The 25,312-nt window shown below is 38.3% G+C and overlaps 1 protein-coding gene across 1 annotated transcript in view; it reads right to left on the bottom strand.

Annotated features, from left to right (window-relative positions):
• Nucleotides 1–25,312, bottom strand: part of Dpyd (dihydropyrimidine dehydrogenase) — an 837,903-nt gene that overhangs the window by 314,955 nt on the left and 497,636 nt on the right. The gene's annotated exons all lie outside the window — the stretch shown is intronic.

Here is a 25,312-nt window from a genome sequence, read left to right as displayed (position 1 = left end):
GTGAGAAATTTAAGATTATGATTTGTAGAAGGACATCACCACTTCTGCAGCATATAATATGTAAATTCACTTTCTTGGTACCTCCCCTATTTCTTTGACAAGCCTTTGAGAAGTTTATATTTTGATATATATTCATTATATATTGTATCAGGCTGCATAAAGACAATTTATTTAGGTGTATCAGGTATATTGACCACATTTATGCCTCATTCTTTGTCCTTTCTCTCTCCTTCACCCTACTCTCTTCTGGTTTTGTATCACTCTAGATAGTTAGTTAGATAACTGATGGATGGATGGATGACAGATGGATGTATAGATGACAGATGATAGCTAGATAGCTAGATAGAGCTTTATGTGTTTATGGGAAAAAATCTATCATTCACAAATATAATGAGGTAAAACATACTTTATTCCTACTCTGGGTCTGACTTATTTCACTAAATACAATGATCTTCAGCTGCATTTGTTTTCCAGCAACTTATGTAACTTCACTCTTCTTTAAGGCTCACTAAAACTTTATTGTGTATACCTGTCACATTTTCTTTCCCACTCATCTGTTCATAGACAACTGTACTGATTTCTATTGCCTGCTATGAACAGTGCTGCCATGAACCTACATGCACAGGTATCTATGTGGTATGGTGACTTAAAGTTCTTCTGTTAAATACCCAGTAGTGTAGCAGGGTCATATAGTAGTACTATGTAGACCTCCATACTCATTTCTGTAGTGACTGAACCAATTTACATCCCATCAACCATATATAAGGGCTCCCTTTCCTCCATATCCTCATCAGCGTTTGTTACTATTTGTTTTCTTTGTGATCATCATCTTGACAGGGATGACTTGAAATCTCAATGTAGCTCTCATTTTCCCTTTCCTGATAGCTAAGGATATTGAACTCTTTCCCCGCCCTCATATGCTGATTGATCACTTGCATTTCATCTCTTGACAACTGACTACTCATTTCATTAGTTCATTTGTTAATTGGGTTATTTGGGTATTTTTGGTATTTACTTTATGAATTATGTGTATGTTCTAAATATTAATTCTCTGTCAGATATATAGCAATCAATATATATATTTGTGTGTGTGTTTGTGTGTGTGTGTGTTCTGTATACTTTTCCCTGTACACTTAACCAATTGTTTCCTTTTCTGTGCAAATGTTTAATTTATTGTGATAAGAAAATTCTTACTAATAATAGCGTTGGTTTTGAAATCAACAAGAACAACTAAGAAATAGTTTAATGCATTTGTTTTGGAAGTTAATGATATATTTGTTGATACACATATCAAATGGTAATCTCTGTTTTGGAAGTCCTGAGCCTCAGACAAAAATAGCCTTCGTGATGTTTTTCCTGGACATTATCTCAAGAGCCAACATAAATGTACTCCTATTTTTGCTTGGCCAAATGATTGACATTTTTGTGCAGCCAGAGATTCATCCCTTCATCACACACAGGCAATAATACAAGCTCCTGTTTGTCTATTCTAGGAAATGACTAAGAAAACATAACCCCAATCCTCCACTCTACACTAGGTACCAAAATAATTTCACAGCTGATTTAAAACTCTTACCCTTGTCTTCATGCCCCAAGTGTGATGTGACCTGTCTAGGCAGGAAACCGTCAGAGCGCTCTCTCTCATCCTCCTTCTGCTTTGTGTTCCCCTGCTCCCAGCAGCGCTCTGTTCCCACAGTTAACCTCACAGAACAAGATAAAGCTTTCTTGCCCAATGAAGCAAGCAATAAAAAAAAGTTTCTCCTTAAAAATGTACCTCTGTCTCAATCTTTCCCAGAAATAGATATTAATCCTGCCCCCTTTGCCAACTCAGTCAATAGTCAAAGAACCTCAGAATATAAAAATTCTCAGTAATTTTCCATGTTGCTCACATCAAACTATTTCATTATATCCAACTAAAATGAAGCACAAAATGGAAGATAGTAGGCATTCACCTCTGGAATGATCTCATAAATTTTCCAAGCATGTGATCCCACTGGCTTCTCTCATATGCAGTTCAGGGGTACCTAAAACCTGGCTACATGGTTACCATTCAGTTAAAGTGCCTTTCCTTCCCTTATTCAATATGAATGATAATAACACCCTGTAAATTACATTACACATTACAACACTGACTTCACCTTGATAATATATTTCATGTAATCAAGCCGTTGTCTGAAGAACAATGATATTCTTTAGGGCAGTGATAACTTCGTCCAAAATCTTTACTGGAGAAATTAAGAATTTAACCGTTGATTTTTCTGTAAGTATCAGATTACAGCCTCAAAATCCAAAGTTGCTTAAATCTATTGTGGTAAGTCATACAGATGAAATATTCAAATTCTAAATAAGAAATTGTGGACAAATAGAAAGATAACATTTATGAATTTTATGCCCAAAAAATACTAGCTTGAGTGATTACATTAGACAAATTTCTGCATGACATTAGTTAGAGTAAAGCATGACATCATAAATAGGACTAAAGCTGTAGAGATATGGAGGAGAATGTTCTAGACTGGTGGACGTTTCCATATCAGCTCACTACATAAATGCAACAGGCACACAGCTGCTTCTTTTATTTCCCCCTTTTATTTTATTTTACAATACCATTCAGTTCTACATAACAGCCTCGGCTTCCCTTGTTCTCCCCCTTCCTGCCCCCCTCCCCTTCCCCCCAGCCTACCCTCCCATTCCCACCTCCTCCAGGGCAAAGCCTTCCCCCGAGGACTGAGATCAACCTGGTAGACTCAGTCCAGGCAGGTCCAGTCCCCTCCTCCCAGATTTAGTGAACATCAAAAATTGGAAAAAGCAGAAGAAAACAGCCTTATGAATAACATTATGAAGAAGGTAGAGACTTCTGTAGAGGAAACACAGCTACTTCTTAAAAACAATTCAGTCAGCAAGGAAATAACTAAACACAAAATGGGAGCCACAAAAATCTATTTGCAGATTTAAAAAAAATACTTAACGACACCTCTTACAAAGGGCATGATTCAGTGATTGATAATGAACATCATTAAAAATGTGAATATGTCAAATTTCTTTCAAAGCTCCTATAGGAATTTTTTTTAATGTTTATTGATGTGGGTAGCAGTATGATAAGTTTTTTCTCAGAATGTGAAAATTGTTATGGTTAGACTTTTATATTGATTTAGATTGAGAAAATGGCTTTTGGAGGTTGACTTTAATAGACTATTGGATAGATGAAGCATCAGAAGACCCATAAAGATGGGTCAGAGGATAAGGTACATAGCACACAAGCCTGGTGATCTCAGTTCAATCCCTGGAACCCATGTAAAGATGGAAAGAGAGAACTGACTCCATACATCTGTCCTCCATCATCCATATGGGTATCATGGCATGTACACCACCCCATACATCTCTCTCTCTCTCTCTCTCTCTCTCTCTCTCTCTCTCTCTCTCTCTCTCTCTCACACACACACACACACACACACAAGTTTAAATTAATAAAAGTGCATTATAGCAGGGGTGTAGAAGCTGTCCCATCAGTAAAATGCTTTCTCTCTTTTGGGTCAGTAGACATAAAGTGGTAGACAGTACAGCTAACGGCACTGTGTACTGGAGAGACTCAAATGTCAGACTTTGATTCCTGGTTTGCCATTTTCTAGGACTTTAGTCCTCAAAAGTTACTTTTTAAGGTCTAGGGTTGTTTCCTATTCAGAGAATGAAAGTAATAATACCATTAAACGAGAGCTATTAAATAACACCCTTAAAGCCATGTTAAGGATTAACGATAGAGGATGTCTGTAATTTGGCATAGCAGCCAGCACCTAAGTGGGCTGTTACTAATGATGTACTAATTATTATTTATTTACTTGAATTTATGTGTATGTGCCTGTCTCTGGCAGTGTTAGCCGAGGCCAGAAAGGCTATCAGATCCCCCTGGACATGGAGTTACAGTTGTTGCATTCTCCACAACACAGGGGCCAAGACACAAACTCAGTTTCTCGGGAAGACAAGCCAGTTCTCCTAGCCTGTGAGCCATCTCTGCAACCCCTGTCATCCTTAGCTGTTCCTGACTAATGGGCATTAGCAACATCCAATTCTGAAGGACTTATGTCTGAAACCTAATGCTCCTCTCTTGGCATGAAGGGCATGGTGGTAGGAGGAGATTAACAGTAACCAAAGTCATTTATTTAGTGGAAGGGACATGGCATAGATAGTAACTGAATAAGCTGAACAGTGGCTCACACAGCTTTGGGAGTTTACTCTTCAGCCCTCTTTTTTATTTCAGCAATAGACACAGGGAGCATTGTAGTGACTGATAACTAAGATTCAAAGATTCTCTGGCATTCAGTAATTAACAATTACTGATGTTTACTTAGAATGATCAGCAATGATAACTGTGATTTTCCTACTTTCACAGATTTTCCTACTAAGGTTAAGAGATTGATGCAGTGATGGCCAGTAGCAAAATCTTAAGACAAATCTGAATATCACAGGAGCTGGACCCTCTGTTAGAACAGTCAGAAAACAATGGGATTTATGGAGAATTCTCATCTGCAATTTGGTATATTCTAAGTGAGCCATCGTCGGAGGACTGCTAGACTTTGTAATCAGCTTCTCACATTTTTTTTCCAACATAGCCTGTTAGGTTTTAAATAGACATGGGTTTTAAATAAAAATAAACTTTTTGGAAGTATTTAAAGAGCTGTGTTTAAAAACAGGCCTATTGTGACATATATTATAGGGGGCACAAGTGCTCACAGATAAGCAATGGAGAAAACAGGGATGTTAATTACTCAGGGTTGTCTTTTCAATGCAAAAAAATGAATATCTGCTTTCCACATTGAAGGCTGGAAGTGGATGTTGTTAATAACTTGGTGACCTTTGCTATGTAGGATCGGACTACACCCAAACCTCCGAGAACGTTTATCCCAGACTCTTTCTGTTTCTCAGTCAATAGAATCTGTCCTTAGGGGAGATGCCGCATGTGCTTTGTAGCCTGCTGAGCTCTACATTATCCCCATCAGTTTCTAGAAGTGTGAAGCAGCACCTGCTATGTAGTGCTGAACTGAGTATTCCTTCTTGCCTCTTGAGGTTTATTTCCCTGCCAGCAACAGCACTTGTAGAACTCCACAACATATCCTGAGTCTATCTGAAAGATTTACATATATAATGGAAAGAGTTAAGAAGTGCTCCCAATCATGGAAAACTGAACAAAAATCGATACAGTTGAACTTTGATGAACATGAAGCTTTCTTTGGTCGATGAACACTGAAATAACCCTGTCCAACGAAGATCAGAGGCATGTACACATATGGTTACAGGAAAGAACGCCTCATGAATTGATAAAATATCATTAACCTTCTTTCAATATCCCATTCCTTTTATCAGAGGTCTACTTTGCATCAATATTCCCTCATATATTTTTGAAATTGACTATATGTGATTCATACCAATGCAGAATTTGGAAAAATTAGAGCCTGAGCATTGGAAAAATAAAAAGGAAGAGAAATAATCACAAACTAAGTTTAGGAGATTTTATCTCATAATCTTGGAAAATACAACATAAATTAGAGCCTTAGACTTGACTTGATGAAAATCACTTATTTATATTTTTCAAAGAAATTTGTTTTGACCTCTACTAGGTCCCAGACACTTTTTCTGTAAGTTGTAGAATCTAGGTTAAATGAAAACAACAACGAAAAACATAAGATCATTCACTTACAACTTTTATACTCCAGAGAAAGAACAAAAGGAAGAGACCCTGTCTCTATTAATATTTTTATAAAATAGATACCTGACACTTCGTATATATTCATGATATATTGGCAGAATAAAATGAAAAACAGAAACAATTTATACAGGGAATAAAGTCTTGTTTCCATCATATATGTCTTCATATTTTATTTTGAGTTTATATAAAGGTATTATATATTCAAGCATTTCTGAAGAGAGATAAAGAATTTCTGCTTTCATTTTCATTAAAATTAAATTGAAATGGGTTAGGCATGCATGAATCCTGTGATTCTCTGATTTGCTGTAAGCTGTAGCAGTTTTGACTGCATTGTCTGGGAGGATTACCATTGTTTCTGACTCTCTCCAAGAGACTCTATTTCCTTTGCACACTTTTTTCCATTCCTGAAAAGTATTCCCATCTTAGATTTCTATATGTCCTTTAAGACTGTGTTGAGATAATTCGTTGTTTGTGATTACCGCACTTCTCCAGAAAAAAAGTGCTCATTTCCCAGCTTTGTGCTATCAATTTCTTCCTTCCTTCCTTCCTTCCTTCCTTCCTTCCTTCCTTCCTTCCTTCCTTCCTTCCTTCCTTCCTTCCTTCCTTCCTTCCTTCCTTTAACCTTCCTTCCTTCCTGTCCTGGATCTCGCTCTATAGACCAGGCTGTCCTCAAACTCACGAGATCCTCCTGGCTCTGCCTCCCGAGTATTGGGATTAAAGGCATGCGCCACCACTGCCTGGCTTCAATTTCTTTTATTATTATTATTTGTAACAAGCTTCAGGACATTGGTGACCTGAGTTTCCTCTTAGAACTCATGTTATAGGAGGAAAGAACTCACTCCTGCAAATTGTCCTCTGATCTCTCCATGCCCAAGACACTCCTCCCCATACATACATGCATGCACATGTGCGTGTGTGCATGTGTGTGTGTGTGTGTGTGTGTGTGTGTGTGTGTGTGTGAGAGAGAGAGAGAGAGAGAGAGAGAGAGAGAGAGAGAGAGAGAGAGAGAGAGAGAGAGAGAGAGAGATAGGAATCTAGTTAGTGTTGCTTTTAGGAGCATGGGTGAGATGTTACTTACAGGAGTATGAACAACTTATGCTTCATCCTTGAAGAAAATGTATCTCTTTCCCTCAGCAGTTTTAACTTCCTATTGATCTTCTGGAAGTGGTACTGTCTTGTGAATGGCCTTCTCTTAAGCCCCTCCCATTTAATTCTATTGAATTAAATAAATTTTATTCTATTTTACTTTCAAAATGACACCCACTTAAACATTTGAGGTAACATACATTGATTTCTCTTCCTCTATCTTTCCAAAAGAGTTGACAAAGACCTAAAATGTTTTAGAAGGATTTTTCTCAGGACTGTTTTAGTTGGAGAATGCTTGCCTAAGAAAGGTCTCACTTAATCCTGCTCCTTTGTTTGGTGGTCAACCAATGAAGAGCCATAAGAAAGAGTTGGAGAACATAAATTTGGTATGGTGAGAGGGAATATATACCACTTCAAACAGGTGCTTTAAGATTTTAAAATGTCACTGTTTTCAATGTGGTGACAACCTTTTCTTTATACTCTACCTCTGTACAGAGAAATGGTGTCTCTGCTTTCCTTACCACTTCCAGGGATCTAGTCCATGTAGGTTTATTTATTTTTTCACATCTCAGATGGGTTTTTAAAAACCTGACTATCCCCATTTACCTGGTATATATTTCTTGTTAAGGTGGTAGGGGAAACTACCTGCTCTGTATATCCTAACTGGGTGCACAAGTTTTGTCTTCATTTCAAGGTCAAAGCCTAACTCTTCGTTATCTAACTCAATAGTCTGAATTTGAACTGGGAGGACCTTGGAAGATTTTATCAAGAGATTAGGGAACAATTCTGAATCACAGGAATTGAGAGTTGAATAGCTGTATGGACATGTATAACATGTAAAGTGTTTAAAGTATAGTGACAGTTGAGTAACTAATAATTCTTGATATGTATTGTTGTTCATGTTAATTTCTATATTATTTTTAGTAATTTATTATCAAGCATTATATACATTGCTTTTGAAGCCTGTAATTGTGTTTATTTTCTGTATTAAGATATCTTCTTATACCTTGCAAACCCAGGGCCATACCTAAATTTACAATTTAAATAAACCAGTAACAAAACAGTCAGTGATCATTTTTAAATTGAGGGGTTTAAAGGATACATTATGAAAAAAATTAACATGCAAAAGCAGCATTAAGCTAAATTATTTATTATGGAAAAATTAGTCAATCTAGTTACTCCCCTAAATTTTACATGAATAAAATATTACAGAAAATTTCCTTTTGGGTGATCAGTATATAGATCAGAAACTCCCCAAAGAAACTGTATTAATAAAGTTAACTCATTCTTTATTAATGCCCTAGGCATTTTAGCAACATGCAAAGTGAAATATCCACCTGAAAAATGACTTTAATGATAAGTTATTTCTTTGCCTTATGTACATAATGGAAAATTAGTTCAGGAAGAAAATCTCAAAGGGCAAAAAATAGCCAACTATGAAATTTGCAAATACTTGCTTGGATTGGGTACAAATGCTATCCAGGCCAATACCAGGGATAAATTCTTTCTATCCTATTTACAACCTGATCTTGATTAGATAAGAGCTCATTTTCCAGTTTGTGAATTATCTAGGTCCTTGAGTCTTCTTTTCCCTCCGGCTGATTACCTCCCATTTCTTTGTTCATTAGCATCTCTACCAAAAAGGGGAGGAGCCCAGGTGAAAAGGAAAATAAAGATTACATATTGGCAGTCCTAAATACTCTGATGCTTGGTTAAAAAATCCAATAATTATTTTCCAGTCGGCAGCATGCATACGCACAAGCTTTTCTCTTCTATGTAAAAACTCAGTCAAGACAGCATAACGTAGCACAAAGACAGGGTTATGGGATCTGATCTCATAAAATGTCAAAATCCTAGCACTTACAGTCTGAGAAATATCTTAGGAAAGTGTTTGTCTCATTAGATCCTTCTCATTAACTAGGGGGACAGCCTGACCTTCCTCACTAAGTTATTGAAAAATGAATGGAAAGAAACACAGACTCACCTGGAAGCTGATAAGTGGCTCTGTGAAGCTGGTGTACATTATCAGTCCTTTGATTTCTGTATAAAATGCCCCTGTCACTTAGGTTTTTTTTTTTTTTTTTTTTTTTTTTTTTTGAACCAAGGATTGTTTTCAGGAATTCAGGAATTTCGGGATTGTTGCCAGGGTGCCATTGCTTATTTGTATATTTTTCTATTAAACCTTCTTTATTCTGATGTGATGAAATGAATAGCAGAATGGTTGTAAAGACCAGTAAAGCTCCAGTGCTGTCTGTCTTGTGGGTTTGGCTCACTGATGCTTTCCTATCTGTGGATACTGAGGGGATTCTCCAGTAGTTGGGCTTTGTATAATTTCCTTCCAAAATGTTTCTCATGCTAATGTGAATTGCTGTAATTTTGCTTTTTTTTTTTTTTAATGAAAACAGCCCACAGATAGAATTTTGAGTCAAATGAGGGTTCGTTATATATGTTTAACTGTTCTATGAAGTATTTCCTTGTTGTGATATTTGTTAGCTGGACCAGACACTAAACCAGTAGTCACATGTCTCCTATGACCAGACTCTATTTACATAGTTTACAGTGACCTGGTTCGTGCTTATAAGTCACAGACACAGACTTGCATCTGACTTAAGCGGGATCATTTACCTGTCCATACAAATGGATTTAAGTGGAAAGATTATTAAAATAAAGTTTTGGGGGACCTTTGAAATAGTAATTCATTAATGTTTAAAAAGTTATCCTAAAAGAGTTTCAAGAAAATGTCTTAAAAGACCTAAGGGGAATGATATGAAATTTGTTCTACGTGAAAACCAAAATCATTGAAGAATATTTCTTGTAGGTGCAAAGTAAAAGAATGAAATACCTATTGGTGGAAAAGAAAGTTGAAGAGGAGAAACTGTATTAATAACCTCACCCATAAGAAAAGAAAAGAGAAGGAAGAAGGAATGGATGGAAGGAGGAAAAGGGGAAAGAAGGGAGGATGGGGGGCGGCGGGGGAGGAAAATGTGTTTTTGACAGAGCACAGCATGTCAGTGCAGGGTCCGAGGTTAGCTGCTAACCTTGAGCTTGCATCCTCAATTTCAACTCCATAAAACAAAAGGGGCACTTTCTGAATCAAGTTTTAAAAGTTAACAGATTAAAATGCCTTAGAGACTAAGAAAAGATAAACATTAGACTTGAGCAGAGAAGTAGAGAGGTAATTTAAAGTTTTACATGCCCTTTCTCTTCCCTGATATCTTTAAAGAAGGTATTAAAATTGAGTCCTCCAAAAATTAAAGCACAAAGGTTACCTACCAGATTGATATTAAAGGAAGTGGACCCACTGAACACACCTTAGCTTTTTAAGTTTTGACCTTGATCCACATTTGTTTACTTGTGGACCTGGCCCCTTTCAATTCCTTCAAAAAAAGGGAGAATCTGAATTCAATGAGTCTCCCCAATCCTCTGGGTTTCTTTTTAGCTCTTCACCATGCTCAGTTCCATGCCTCCAAATTAGAGAGACACTATTCTTTTGTTTTTTAAAAAATTGTATTTTACAATATAATTTAGTTCTACCTATCAGCCACGGATTCCCTTGTTCTCCCCCTTCCCGCCCTCCTCCCCTTCCCCCCAGTCTACCCCCCCCCCCATTCCCACCTCCTCCAGGGCAAAGCCTTCCCCGAGGATTGAGATCAACCTGGTAGACTCAGTCCAGGCAGGTCCAGTCCTCTCCTCCAAGGCTGAACCAAGTGTCCCTGCATAAGCCCCAGGTTTCAAACAGCCAACTCATGCACTGAGCACAGGACCTGGTCCCAATGACTGGATGCCTCCCAAACAGATCAAGCCTATCAACTCTCTCACCTATTCAGTGGGCCTGAACCAGTTGGGAGCCCCTCAGCCATTGGTTCATAGTTCATGTGTTTCCATTCGTTGGGCTATTTATCCCTGTGCTTTATCTAACCATGGTCTCAACAATTCTCCCTCATATAAACCTTCCTCTTTCTCGATAATTGGACTCCTGGAGCTCCACCCAGGGCCTAACTGTGGATCTCTGCATCCAGTTCCCTCAGTCATTGGATGGGGTTTCTAGCATGACAATTAGGGTGATTGGCCATTCTATCACCAGAGTAGGTCAGTCAAGGATGACTGGACTGCTACTCACATCACCAGGGGGGCTTCCTGGAAAACAGGACCCCAAGAAAGACACAGGGATTGCCCAATGATGGAGAAATGGATGAGATCTACATGAACAGCCTGGACATGAGTGAGGGTAATGAAGGGTGAGGGTCAAGGGAAAGAGAACTTGGGGGAGCGGGAGATCCCAGCTGGATCAAGAACAGAGAGAAAGAACAAGGAATAAGAGACCATGGTAAATGAAGACCACATGAGAATAGGAAGAAGCAAAGTGCTAGAGAGGCCCACAGAAATCCACAAAGATACCCCACAATAGACTGCTGGCAATGGTCAAGAGAGACACTATTCTTAACCGAAGGCAGTGTGATTACAAAAAGACGGGGAATTTGCAAAAGCACATATTGTAACCAGTTAATGCTTGTATAATGACTACTACTATCAAGGGTTTGATAGATTGTTCTTAAGATTTTTCTCTTTCTGCATGACATGAACCACCACCATCTTCATCTCTCACAAAGCCAAAGCTTAGAAACTCAACCAACATCTCTTACATTTCTTAATACTGTATGAGGTCAGTTTTAACTTCTTGTGAGTTGCTATGACACAGCATCCAAGTAAGGAAGCTGACATTGGGAGATAACTTCATGGATGGCTCTGAGGTACCGATGGTGGCCTGGACCTGGCTGAGAAGACTGATAGCCAGGTGTTTGAGATTTACCCATTTGGAAATGAAACTTAAGACATACTTCATCAAAAGTACTATTATAATTTTAGAGAATCTCTTTTTAAACTGATTTGGTAGCAGTGTTCTCACCCTGGACTGTATAAAGTGGAAAAAGCGAGCCAAGTAGAGGCTTCATTACTTTCTGGTTCCTAATTGTGGATGCAGCATGACCAGCTGTTTCCAGCTCCTGATGCCTTGCCTTGATGGCCATGATGATGGACTGTAGATTTGAGTTGTGAGCTGAAATAAACACTTTTTCCCTTCAGCTGCTTCTGCCAGAGTGTTTTATTATAGCAAAGGGAAAAAGAAATATGAAGACTAAGACAAGTGTAATCTCTTCTTAATATATCTAGTGGAATTACCAATCTCATTCTGTGTGTTAGAAATCTACATCTTTTTTTTGTTTTTGTTTTTTTGTTTAATTATTACTTCTGATGAGTCCTGATGAAGTTTTATTCTTTTTGGTGTGCTCAATTCAGGCTTGTCTTCATCTAATTTTGCATTCTTCTTTTTACACTGATTCCCACAACACCATTGATCTTTAGTCTGTAATTTAATTACTTACTTTAAGCTTAAGTAATTTTCCCTCCTAATTTTGAAAGGTAGAATTTGAGGTCATTAATTCAGTATTTTCCTGCATTTCTCACTCATGAATTTACGCATCTGGTGGCGTACTTTTCCTCATGAGTAATTCCTGTATGGCGTATGACAAATTTAGGCATATTTAAATTTTCATTTATTTCAAAATACTTTCTAATTTCATTTTTTCTTGATACAAGAGTTAAGAGTGTATTATTTCCCTTTAACTGTTTCAAAAGGATTCTTGTTTCAATTGTGAATTGAATTATTTTGTCATCGGAGTATATATTTTGTATGACTTGAATTATTCTAAAAGCAGTAGGACTTCTTCCATGGACTAGAATATAGTCTATCTTTCTAAACTCTCTGACCATATTAAAAAAAAACCTGTTTTATTACCACTGAGTGGTATGTTCCAAAAGTTTCAATTAGATAAGTTGATTGATAGTAATTTTCAAATCTAATAGTTTCATTCTATTAATTACTGATATCAAGGTAATAGATATCGAACTATAATTATAGGCTTTCTCATTTTTCTTGAAAGCTATATTGGTATTTTCTTCATGTATCTTTCAGCTATGTTATTATATATATAAACAGTGCTGTTAGGGCCTATTATGGATAAATTGACCCTTTACCATGAGAACATGATCTTTTTGTTTGGTTGGTTCTGGTAATATGCTTGCTTTGGCATCTATTTTATCTATCATTAAAGAAATATTTTTGTTAAAGTTGACATGGAATATTGAGACCAAAATGAGCCATCTTAGAAATAAAACCAAAATGCTTTCACCCTAAAATTAAGGCCTAAGATTTCTCCTTTTGGGAATAGGCCATTAGTTACTGAAACCAGTCAGTTCAGATTCCAGAAACCAGGAAGTGTAAAAGTACAGAGTCACAAGATAGTCATGAGGTAATGCCTGCCAGACTATGGAATGTCCTCTCCCTGGTTTCCAGGGTAACTGACCACAGAAATGCCCCCACCTGAGGGCAGCCAATGAGAAATGGTAGCGGGCAACCACTCCCTTAGAAGTAATTTCTAGAAGTCCCTAGAAGCGAGCCAATCAGAATTGTATCCATACTAGCACCCCTAAATGATGTAACCTTGTGACTTTTCCCTTTAAAAACTGAGCTTGCAGACAGGTGGGCGCTTCCTCTAGCCTCCACTGTGTTGGATGTATTGGACGAAGTCCCTGCCTAGGCTTGTATTGCTTTTGGATATCCAGAATTAAACCTTGCTTTTGCATTCCGGCATGCTCGTCTTTGGTGGTCTCTCTGGGGGTCACGATCTGGGCACAACAATATAATTTCAATGCCTTTGATATGTCATATTTGAATTTTGTACTTGAAACTATATCATAAAAACAGCTGGGTCTTGCTCTTATTTCTAGCCCTTAAATCTCTGATTTTTGATTGAGGTGCTTAGACTGTTTATGTTTTCAATGTGACGCTCAATGATGAGGCTTGACTCTATCATCTTGCTCTAAACTTGATTTCCCTCTTCCTCCCTCACTACCCCACTCTACTCCCCTTTCTTCTTCATATGTCTAAATTACTTTACATTGATTTTACTTTTTAGATAGAGTCTCACGTTGTAGCTCACACTGACTGGAACCCACTATGTATCCCAAGCTGTCTTCAGACTCACAGTAATCCCTCTGACCCAGCTCTTCCTGTGTTGAGATCATAGGCATGAGCCACTATAACTGACTTATCTGTGTTCTCTTTTCCTTTTATCTGTCTTCTTTTATAATGAGTGGATCATTTTATGTCTACTGTTAGCTTTTTATCTGTAATTCTTGATCTCTACTTCCTCCATCACTCTCTCCCTCCATCCTTCCCCTAACTCTCTCATTTTTCATTTCAATGTCTTTAAATTTGCTACTCTTTTGATATGCCTAATAAGTTGTTTATGACTTCCATCATATTTCTTACCTAATTCTCAGCAGTTTTTATCTTTGGAAGCTTAAATCTTTTATCTATCTTTTATTTCTTAGCCTTTTGACCATTTGGAATATAATTTTAATAATAATTCTATCTTGTCAGTTCTCAGATGGTTTATATCAATTGATTTTCCTTTGATTATAAGTAACATTTTCTTTTTATTTTCTCTTCTCTTCTCTTCTCTTCTCTTCTCTTCTCTTCTCTTCTCTTCTCTCCTTTTCTTTTCTTCCGAATGCCATTTATTGAAGGAGGGAGGAGGTCTTAAATGCAGGCTTACAGCACAATGGGACAACACCAGAGGGCAGAAGTTCCATACTGATGTTTTACAATCTTGCATCTATGCTGTTAATGCCCATTATGCAGGATACACAGACAAGGAACTTCCCTTAAGCATTTAGGAGGGTGGAACCCGGCAGGGAATTAGTATAGGGAGGATATCAAGGTCAATGTCAGCAAGCTAGACAACAGTTACCCAAAATAAGGGCAGGGCCCTACAGATCCTCCTTTTGCTAGAAAATGAGCTTCTGACTTAGGTTGCGTGGGACATCAGCAGGTCACCTTACCAGTCATGGAGATGCCTGACCAGGCCACTTTTTACATAGCAAGTGAATTTTATTGGCTCTAAGTCACTGTGAATTTTATCTTGGTTGGACTGGGTATTTCTATATTCCTCAAAATGTTTCCAAGTTTTGCTTTAAGTTGATAATTTCTGCCTATAACAAATAAATCTGCAATGCTCAATTGGGACCCTCCTGTATGTTCTCTCCAATGGTTTCCATTGATGGGGCTTTCCAATTTGTTGCTATTCCCAAGTTTATGGAAACAAACAAATAAACAGCCCTTGATCTCTACTCCACTCAGACAGTTCCTTTCTATAGACTGGTTAACTCACATGCACAAACTAGTTTATACTCTACTACACACTGTGTGTGAGGACTCCTGTGTAAGATTCTGACACCTTTGTTCTCTTTGTCTTTCCTGTCTTTTTCTCTACCTTATGAATTCTACTCAATTTGTTCTCTGATCCCTCAGCTCTGTCTCAGTTCATTCCCAGAAACTTTCTGTAGCAGAGCAGAATTTTGTTTTTCATATTTCAGTGATGATTATCTTGACTGTCATTATAATGTCATAATGTTCTGGGTCTTAAAACCCATTGTTATGTTTAATTTTTGTTGTTTCAGTTGGGAAAATAAACCAGGTTTTCATTACTCTACCTAGAAGCTTTCTTTTAGGAATCTGGAGACATCTATCTCAAGAAAATATTTGGCCACCACCACAGTCCTTCTGCACAGTTCTCACACTCCTAAATCAAAGCCTATGAACCACAACAACCAGTCTACCTGGAAAGATGCCCCCAAAAGTTCAACAGTAGCAGTTTGATTTGAGGCTAACCAACAATTGTCTAATTAGGCTTAAAGCCCTCTCAGTAGCAGAAAAGCATGCCTGACACTATAACCTAGGCAAGTACTCATGGCTAAAAAGGCCATAGTTCCAATAAGAGAATATATATTGTCATTTTCCCAAACCAGTATAATTTCTAACTATATTCTCAATATTTATCATTATTCCCAAAGATATGTATAGTTCTCAGCCCTCATTAAAGAAGCTGCTTTTTGTAGCAGCAGAGGCCACTACAGAGATACATAAATGGTCAAAATGTAGAGAAATGACATGAGGTGTCCAGTTTCATTGGGGCATCTACAACTTAAGACCTAAACATTAACATCAGAGAACACTGAGGAAGAGAGGGCAGAAGGATTGTAAGACTCAGAAGATCAGGACCCCTGCTGCTAGATAGCATCTTCAAACTTGTCATAGATGCTGTACCCATGAAATGTCAACAATATGGCTACCTAAGTAAGACCTGAATAATAATGACAACACCAGTAGTCAAGCCAATATGGGTGTGATAATTTCCCAAGACCCAAATTCTAGATGAATGGCTACTGAGAGATGGAGAATCAGTTTTCTCCAGGAACGAGCCCTTTAATAGGTTATCCAGATGTTTGTGTGTGTATGTGTGTGTGTGTGTGTGTGTGTGTGTGTGTGTGTGTGCACATGCTTATGCACCTGTGTACAAACAGATGCAAATATACACATATTTAAAGAAGAGGTCATGAATTTGAGAGGGGGTGAGATGTTGGTATTGGGAGGGCTTGGAAGGGCAAGTGAGAGAGAGGTAAAAATGATATAAATATGGTATTCATGCATATAATCCTCAAAACATTTAAAAAAATAAGTTAATAAATACTTAGATACAGAGAGTCAAAACCAATCCCATAGCCACAAGTTAGCTATATTACCCATTCTGGTTCAATCATCTTCACAATTTTTTGTATAGTTAAACACATTTTAATCCTTTTTTTTTTTTTTTTTTTTGGCTTCTGCATTTAGACTGGAAATAGTGCTAACTGCCATTCATTCAGTGTCATTTTAAAGGGAAGCTACATAAACAAATGAATAAATGGGAGGAACTCAATTGAGTACAATGAATGAAATATTAGAAAGAAAATCCTGGATGACGTAAGACATACAATTCTACTCATTTATCTATTTTCTTGAGACAGGGTTTCACTATGTAGTCTGGAGGGCTCAAACTTGAAATCCTCTCGTCTCAGCTAAGATTATAGGTATGTGTCACTAGGCCTGGCTCAGTCTTTAATTTCTTTTTATATTGGTATCTATTTAAAAACAGCATTTTATTTCATTTTCTTTTTTTTATTATTAAGAAATTTTCTATTCATTTTACATCCCAACCACTGGTCCCCCTCTCCTACCACCCCCCACCCCCCACCCCCCATAATCCACCCCCATTTCCCCATCCTCCAAGGCAAGGCCTCCCATGGGGAGTCAGCAGAGCCTGGTACATTCAGTTGAGGCAGGTCCAAGCCCCTCCCCCTGCACCAAGGCTGTGTAAGTTGTCCCACCACAGGCATTGAGCTCCAAAAAGGCCCAATCATGCATGGTTTATATTTCATATAAACCATCAGTTCAAATAATTTTTTGAAAATAATTTTCACTATGTATCTTAAGTGCTGCAACTCTGCTGTTACCTTTGGCTTATCAAATATCTCTGGTAGAAGGTATCAAGAAAGAATATTAGATTGAACTGGAATAAAAGTTAATACAGAAAGTGTTTTATGGGCTATAATGTATAGTAGTGAATAATTGCAGTGTGTCAGAATGTCATTCATAATACCTGCTAGTCTTCCTAATGACCTCTGAGGATAAGCATTACTTTTGCAGAGGGGGTGACTCAGACTGAGAATGTTGCTGAATGGCAAGTGAGGTGAAAGGCTGTTTCCGTCCTACCCTTGCTGACTGTGAGCTCTCTGCCTTTATCAACTCTAGGGAAGTCAGAACTGAGTTATGTGAGGATAACAACTTATGGACGACCCCCACTCCTACTACAACTTGTGTCTATTTTGCAAACTAGATGGGCTTAAAAATCCAGTGAGATGCTGCTAATAGTTAATCCAAGGAAGGATTCATCCAGAAGTTAGGGGAAAGAGGGAGTCTGAGAAATACCCATATCCTCAGGAATTTATAAACAGTATTAAGAAATCACTGTGGTGTGAACAAGGGAACCATTTCCAAGGGACCCAGCAGCCTTCCCTTCAGCAGCTGCTCCAGTGGTTTCTTAATTTATTACTTTTTTAATCAGCTTGTAGAAATGGGTAGAAACAGAGACTTGACAAGCTCGGAAAACTCCAGAGGGAACATAGCTGGGAAAGAGTAGAGGGAAGCTTGAATGCCGATTGTGACTATTCCACAACTTTTAACAGTCATTGCTGACCAGACAACAGATAGGTAGTTTCATCTGTTACTAAATTTCACTTTTTCTCGACAAGCTGATTGAGTTACAAAAGTCCCCCCTCCCAGTATTGAAAGGTAATTGTAATTTTTTAAATGAGGCCTGCTTGTGATGAGCCAGCCTTTATGGAGCTTGTAAGGAGCCCTGCGGAAGCTGCAGAACAACAGGTCTCCGAAGAAGAAGCAAGGAGCATCCTATTTGCTCGAATGTTATCTGTAGTCTGACTCCATCTCCATCTGCCAGCATTTGTTCTCATTTCTGGATAGAGGATTTAACGTGAGGTCTGGTAACTACTCAAACCTCAGTCCAACTGAGTTGCTGACGTTATTTTCTGCAGGAGCAGATAAACTGCAGAGCAAAAGAACTGGGATACCCAGGGTTTTGAGCAGGTACTAAAGCCATAGTAACTACTGTCTGATTACAGAGGTTCTTTATTAGCTAAAAATACTTAGTTTCTTTTTTTGGGAAGTCTGTATTTGAGAGTGTACATGTGAGGGAGTAGTTGAGGAAAACTTGTAATAACATTGATTGTCATTTTCGTGTGTTATTTTTAATTCATTAATTATTATTTATGGGGATGTCTGAGTGCATATGTGAGCTTCTCTCTAGGCAGTTGCCAGTGGAATTAGGTGTTAGATTCCCTGGAACTGAATTTACATATGATTGCGAGCCAGTGTGTGTGTGCTGGGAACTGAAGCTTGGTCCTCTAGAAGAGCAGCCCCCATGCTTCACCCCTGAGCTCTTTCTCCAGCTCTCCCAGTTTCTTGGGTTACATCGGACTGAAATAAAAAGGTCACCCACTTTAGTTTGGTTCTCTGATGCTGTGATAAAAGACCACAATCCAAAGTAACTTGGGTAAGGAAAGGATTTATTTCATTTACACTTTCATATCACAGTCTATCATTGAGAGAAGTTAGGGCAGGAACTCAACCAGGAACCTAGAGGCGAGAACTGAAGCATAACCATGGAGGAAAGCCGCATAGTGGTTGGTGTCCCCTACTCCTGGGTAACTCAGATACCATTACTATACAACTCAGGAGGACCACCTGCCCAGAGCTGGTACTGCCCACAGTGGGCTGAGTCCTCACCCATCAATCATTACTCAAGAAAACACTCCACACACATGCCTACAGACAAATCTGGTAGAAGAAATTCCTCAGATGATGTTGCCTCTTCCCAGGTGACTCTAGATTATGTCAACTTGACAAAATAACAAACAAACAGAAAACAACAGAACAAAGCAAAGCAGCATCCCTCTCCAAGGTGTAATGTGGAGATTTCTAATTCTTCTGCCTCACCCACTAGCACTGGACAGGAACCCACCATCGCTATCCCTCTTCTGATTGCGTTTCAGAAATGTACCAGTATGTGAAGCTCAGCTCCAAATGAAAAGAAAATTATTTTAGTGAATAGTTCTAACAAAAGGGAGTTTCATATATCAAGGTCCACAAATAATTCTGTATGTAACACAATCATCTAGTGAGCTCTATGAAAAGTATTGACTGTCCACACACACACACACACACACACACACACACACACACACACACACATACACACACACACACACACACACACACACACACACACACACACACACACACACACACACACATTGTGCCCATACCATGATTTCTGGAATGATTGAACTCAGGCAGGAGTTTCTTCAGTTCCCCAGCGATTCTGAAATACACTTGAAATTAAATTCTAAGTCTAAGTTCCTCAGAATTCTTCCATTTGCAGGTATACATGGTATGAAAGTGGCTACCAGAACAAAGGGGACTTTCAGGAAGGAAGACAGAGAAGAGAAGGAAGGACAGGAGAAGGATTGAGAGAAGTAGGCTTAATGTCTAATACATACTTGTTTAAAAATTTTAAAAAGTCGATTGTTAAAAATTATCACTGTATCTTTTACCTTATTTTTACTTTACATGTTTGTGGTATATGTGTGTGCACACATACGTGGAGAATGTGTTTACTTATACAAGGGTGGGCGGAATGTGGAGATCTATGTCTGCTGTGGATATCGCTCTATATAAATAAAACCAGACAGGAAGTATAGGTGGGACAAGGAGAGAGGAGAATTGGGGAAACAGGAAGAAGGAGGGGAGACACTGCAGCCACTGCCAGGACAAGTAACATGTAAAGACGCCGGTAAGCCACCAGCCACGTGGCAAGGTATAGATTTATAAAAATGGGTTAATTTAAGATAAAAGAACAGTTAGCAAGAAGCCTGCCACGGCCATACAGTTTATAAGTAATATAAGCATCTGAGTGATTATTTTATACATGGGACTACGGGACTTGGTGGAACCTGGAGAGAAGCCCTCCAGCAACAAATGGCACCCAAAGGCTCGAGTTTCCACCTTAAACCTGAAAATATTTAATAATCAATTCTAAACAGAGCCAAAACCAGGTTCCTGCTTCATGTCTCATAAGGGCAGCTAAACACCACAAAACGCGGGTTTGAACTACTGCCGGGTTCCTGGCGTTTGCATTTGACCAGTAGTATGGCAGTAATGAGGTATCTGCCAGTGGCACATTACGCTGTGTGGTAGATTTAGTCTTTACTAGTATTAAAAAAAAAAAAAAAAAAAAAAAAGGTTTCTGGGCTACACACTGCTTTGATAAAACCATAGATCCACTATTTCTGAGACTTGATGACTCACAGAACTGGCAGAAATCGCCATGTTGGTAAGCTGAAATGGGCGGAGCCAGCAGCCACAGAGCCATTTCAGTGTTAGAATACTGCAGTTTAAAGCAATAGATTCACAATACGCAGGCTTGAAAGAGACAAAAAAAGAGAAATTAATATAAAAAAAGCCACATAAAGATGAATATTACACAGACAATCTGGATTGTGTTGTCTTTGGGATTTTTAACTATAAAAAATCATTTGATTGAAAAAGATGTTGAATTAAACCAATATGTATATTTTAAAGGTAACTTGACTTCAAAATTTGGCTATAAGGATATGTTGCTTTGGAAAAGAGGTTCTGCTTTTGTTTCCACAGAAAGCCAGAGGCTGTGGATTTGTTCCAGATTAAGATACATCAGGCTTCACCAGCCAAGACCCCCTAAAAGGTCTCCGATGACACCACGGTCCAGATGATCCAACATCCAGAGCAGTTGCAAGGCAACTGGTTCACACAATACAGCCACACGAATTACCCTACAGGCCTAAAATTTTCTTTGCGTCCCCATAAGATACAGCGCCCCCCTCCAGCAGAAAGTAGTAAGAGATGCTACGCCCAAATTCCCAAATATACCAAGCTGGCTTTAGAGGTGGAATTGGCTCACTCCCCCTCTAAACCCAGACATATTGCTTAAAAAAAATGGTTAAGAGATTCTTGTGTCCCAAATCAAAAGAGCCCTCTGGTGTGGGACAGAGAAAAACCAATATTTTTATTTAAAACAGGTTGATTATAAATGTGATGTCTTTCTAAAAAAGAAAAGGGGATATGATATAGATATATAGGAGGATATAGAGATGATAAGATAAAAGGGTAGATTAATGAACCTACTTTTAAAAAACAACTTGTTTAAAATGTTTTATATTGGTATAGATTTTAGTTGTTTAAAATGTTTTACATTGGTATAAATTTTAGTTTATTGATACAAACTTAAAGTTAATTTTGTTATACTGTATATATATATATATATATATATATATATATTTCTCTTCTTGTTTGAGGTATTATGTTTATGTAACTCATTTAAAATTGTAATGGATAATTAAAAAATAGATTAATAATTAGTCATCTATGATAATCATATTTGTAGCCATGTTAGTTAAGTCTTCTAGGTATACATAGATATATTTCAGATAGATAGGTAATCTTCAAACACTTCATAGACCTAGAGAATATGGCATTTAAATAACTTAGAATTCTGTTGACATGAGACACAATTGCTCCTGGCTGTGCCAATTTGATCCGAGAGAATATTGGGCTTCTAAGACATTTCCATTTGGAAGTTTGTCTTCTTGGCACAAAATGGCCTACTGGGCAAAGAACTGCCCTTGCCTTGATGGCTGACAGTACGAATACAATGCTGTCCTTTCTGGACAAGCGGGACACAAGGAAAGCGACCACTGTACTCTGCCAAGACAGGGTAAGATGGTCTTTCAGAATTCCTGCTTCTGAAAATGGTCTGTCAGATACTCGAGGCCTGTAGCCAATTTGAATGCACCAACAATGCTGAGAAACATTAGGTGACTGTCCAGGCTGCCAGCTGTCTTGGTCTACTCTTGCAAGATTCCCGAAAGTTGCTTGCATCCATCTACCATTTCTCAGGTACCATTTTGTTCCTTCTCAGGTCTTTGATGTGGTTAAAGACTAGATAGTTGTAATTTCCTCAGTTATGATAAAAGATAAGTTAGATATAAAACCTTAAACTCACAAATATAAGATAGATAGGACATGTTCTTTAATATTGTAACTGTAATTCTTGCTCGATAATTCTTTTGTTATATGTAATTTTACCATGTTAAAGTTAAAACCTTCCTTCTTAAAAAAAGAAGAAAAGGGAAAGTGCTGTGGATATCGCTCTATATAAATAAAACGCTGATGGCCAGTGACCAGACAGGAAGTATAGACTGGACAAGGAGGGAGAAGAATTGGGGAAACAGGAAGAAGGAGGGGAGACACTGCAGCCACCGCCAGGATAAGCAACATGTAAAGACGCCGGTAAGCCACCAGCCATGTGGCAAGGTATAGATTTATAAAAATGGGTTAATTTAAGATAAAAGAACAGTTAGCAAGAAGCCTGCCATGGCCATACAGTTTATAAGTAATATAAACATCTGAGTGATTATTTTATACATGGATTGTGGGACTGCGGGGCTTGGTGGAACCTGGAGAGAAGCCCTCCAGCAACACATGTCAACAGTCTTCCTCTATTGTTTTGTACCTTACTTTTTGAGGTAGGGGTCTCACTCAACCTAAGACGCAAATTACCTAGAACAGATGTCCAGTGAGCAACTAGGATCAGCCTGTCTCCCCGTCATGGCCACCACAGCCCCAGTGCATGGGTTATACTTGCATGCTGCAATGCCTGGCTTCATGTGGATGCTGGAAACTGAACTCAGGTCCTCTTGCTTGCATGGTAAGCACTTTACACACTAATCTACAACCCTTCCAGCCTCCTCCATCCTCTGTTTTCAGAAAGTGTTTTGAACATTTCACTTTTACCTAGTCATGATCTTTCATAGCCTTAAGTATTCTGAATTATTCCTTTATTATTCAGAAAAGCAGAAGGGCTTAAATTTTTCCTTGGTGGAAGGAGTCTCTGGTACACATAGAAGATGAAGATTTTGCATTTAGAGGCTACTGGCCCATAACACCTCCAGGAATGAGGATAGAGATCAACTTCTTTAGCGTCGTTGTGAACTTAATTGTGTGCAGTGCCATTAGCTGAGAAATAGTTTCCCAGCAATGAAGAGGAGGTAGTAGTGTAGAGAAAGAATATTTACATAGCCATTGTCCCTCCTCTGTTACTGTCTCCACAAAGTCCTCATCCTGGTCTGGTCTGTATTTACCAGCAGATATTCACCACTGAATGTCTGCCTACCCCTAACTTCCAGTTGATCAGAATGATACAAGAGTATGTCTTTCCTTGCTAACTCAGTACATTCAGGCAAATCACGTGTATTTTTTCCCCTTAAGCCTAAAATATGCCCGTTCTCAGCTTTTGTAATGCCGGTGAAAAGATTCACTTTAAACTGATTTCTGTAAGCCCTAATTATACAGTATATTTCATAATAAGCTTTGCAAAATCTCAGCTTACGAACAAAAACTCTGTTAGTAATAACTTGTCACTACAATGATCCGTGTGCCAAATTTAATTCTCAGATAAATATAAAGGAAAATTTGGGAGTCAAGCAGGTCTAGCTTGAAGGTGGGCTCTATTACAGCTCGAGTTCAAATACCCCTCACATCACCTTCTGGAGCCTTCTTACCTTTCTATTCACGATGCTATGTAGCTGTCTCCTCTGGTTCATAAGCAGCTGTAGCCTCCCATCTGGAAACAGACCCTAGCTGCAGATATCAGCTGCCCATATCCCCTTGCACAATTTCTTTCTCAGAAAACTTTGCCCTTGCTTAGAAGCTGCCACAGTGGGTTGAATTATCCAATCCCTGTCATTAAAGGTGGCAGCCACGCACTTGAGAATGATGTGGGAAAACTCCAGTGAGAGTGATAATTAAAGTTGGAAAAAGAAGGGTCACCTCCTTTCACTCAGCTCATTGGGTTTGGCATCAGAATAATTCTGAAACAGTGGGGGAGACGTTCCTCTCAGCATGGTGGTATCTGGGTGCACACGTGCTCCTTCCGTGGGTTCAAATGAGAATGCCACTTTAATTGTGTTTAAAGTGTTATATTTGGTATGGGGAGTAAAAACGGTAAAAATGAGTTCTAAGAGTACAGAGAAAAGACTAATGAGTATAATCTAAATGGGGAAAGGATTGGGGGGAAGTGTCATGCATTATTTTTTCAAACACACACAAAAGCATTATAAGAGAAAAACATTGTTGCCAGGGTAATCTAACGTTGAAATGTGCCTCTTCTTTCTTCTTGACTGTGGATCAGAAAGCCATGGGCTCCAACCCACATATTCCCTCCTTGACTGTCATTTCTCGGTGGCCATTGTTATCACAACTTATCTCTGCCTCAGCAAAAGCAGACAGAATCATGTGAGTTTAAGAAAGCCATTGCTGGGCATTACTTTTTCAACAAAAATATTTTTGTTCAGTTGGTTTGTTTGTTTATATCAGAAACACTGATTTCATTCAACACTGAAGCAGTTTGAGGGAAAAGCATAATTATTTCATATTGTTTTGTATGTTACATTAGAAAGTAATACTGAATTTTTAAGAGCAACATATGCAGTTATACTTAAGACACTAATATACAGAGGCATAGATGGTTAAAACAAAATTCAAGTTCAAATTTCAACTTTATGATAGATTTTTATATTAATTCATGAGCAAAATTCCTTACTTTCATATGCCTTGGTTTCCTCCACTCTGAACTTGGGCATGTAACAGTATCTATTTTATGATGATGTTGAAGCATCCAGCAAGCTTAAATTATACAAAGCTTTTTATAACAATGTCTGACACAGAGTACGTGATATCTTAAGTACCTACCTACTATTGTGATGAAAATGAAATGTTCAGTACCTACCAGAATATTCAGTACCAGAGACTTAGTTAGGGTACTTATTAATACTTTGTTTTTACAGTTGGGTCTCTTGTTTTCGGCTAGCTAAGGAAAAAATTCCTAAAAAGATATGGGTTCTTTAGGAAACAGACACTTGGCATCTTTGTTGCAAAGACTTAACTGTATCACAGGAAAGGTAATTGCAACATCAGGC

Source organism: Peromyscus maniculatus, chromosome 6 (assembly GCF_049852395.1).
Source record: "Peromyscus maniculatus bairdii isolate BWxNUB_F1_BW_parent chromosome 6, HU_Pman_BW_mat_3.1, whole genome shotgun sequence".
NCBI lineage: Eukaryota > Metazoa > Chordata > Mammalia > Rodentia > Cricetidae > Peromyscus > Peromyscus maniculatus.
This window is presented reverse-complemented; position numbering and strand designations above follow the sequence as displayed.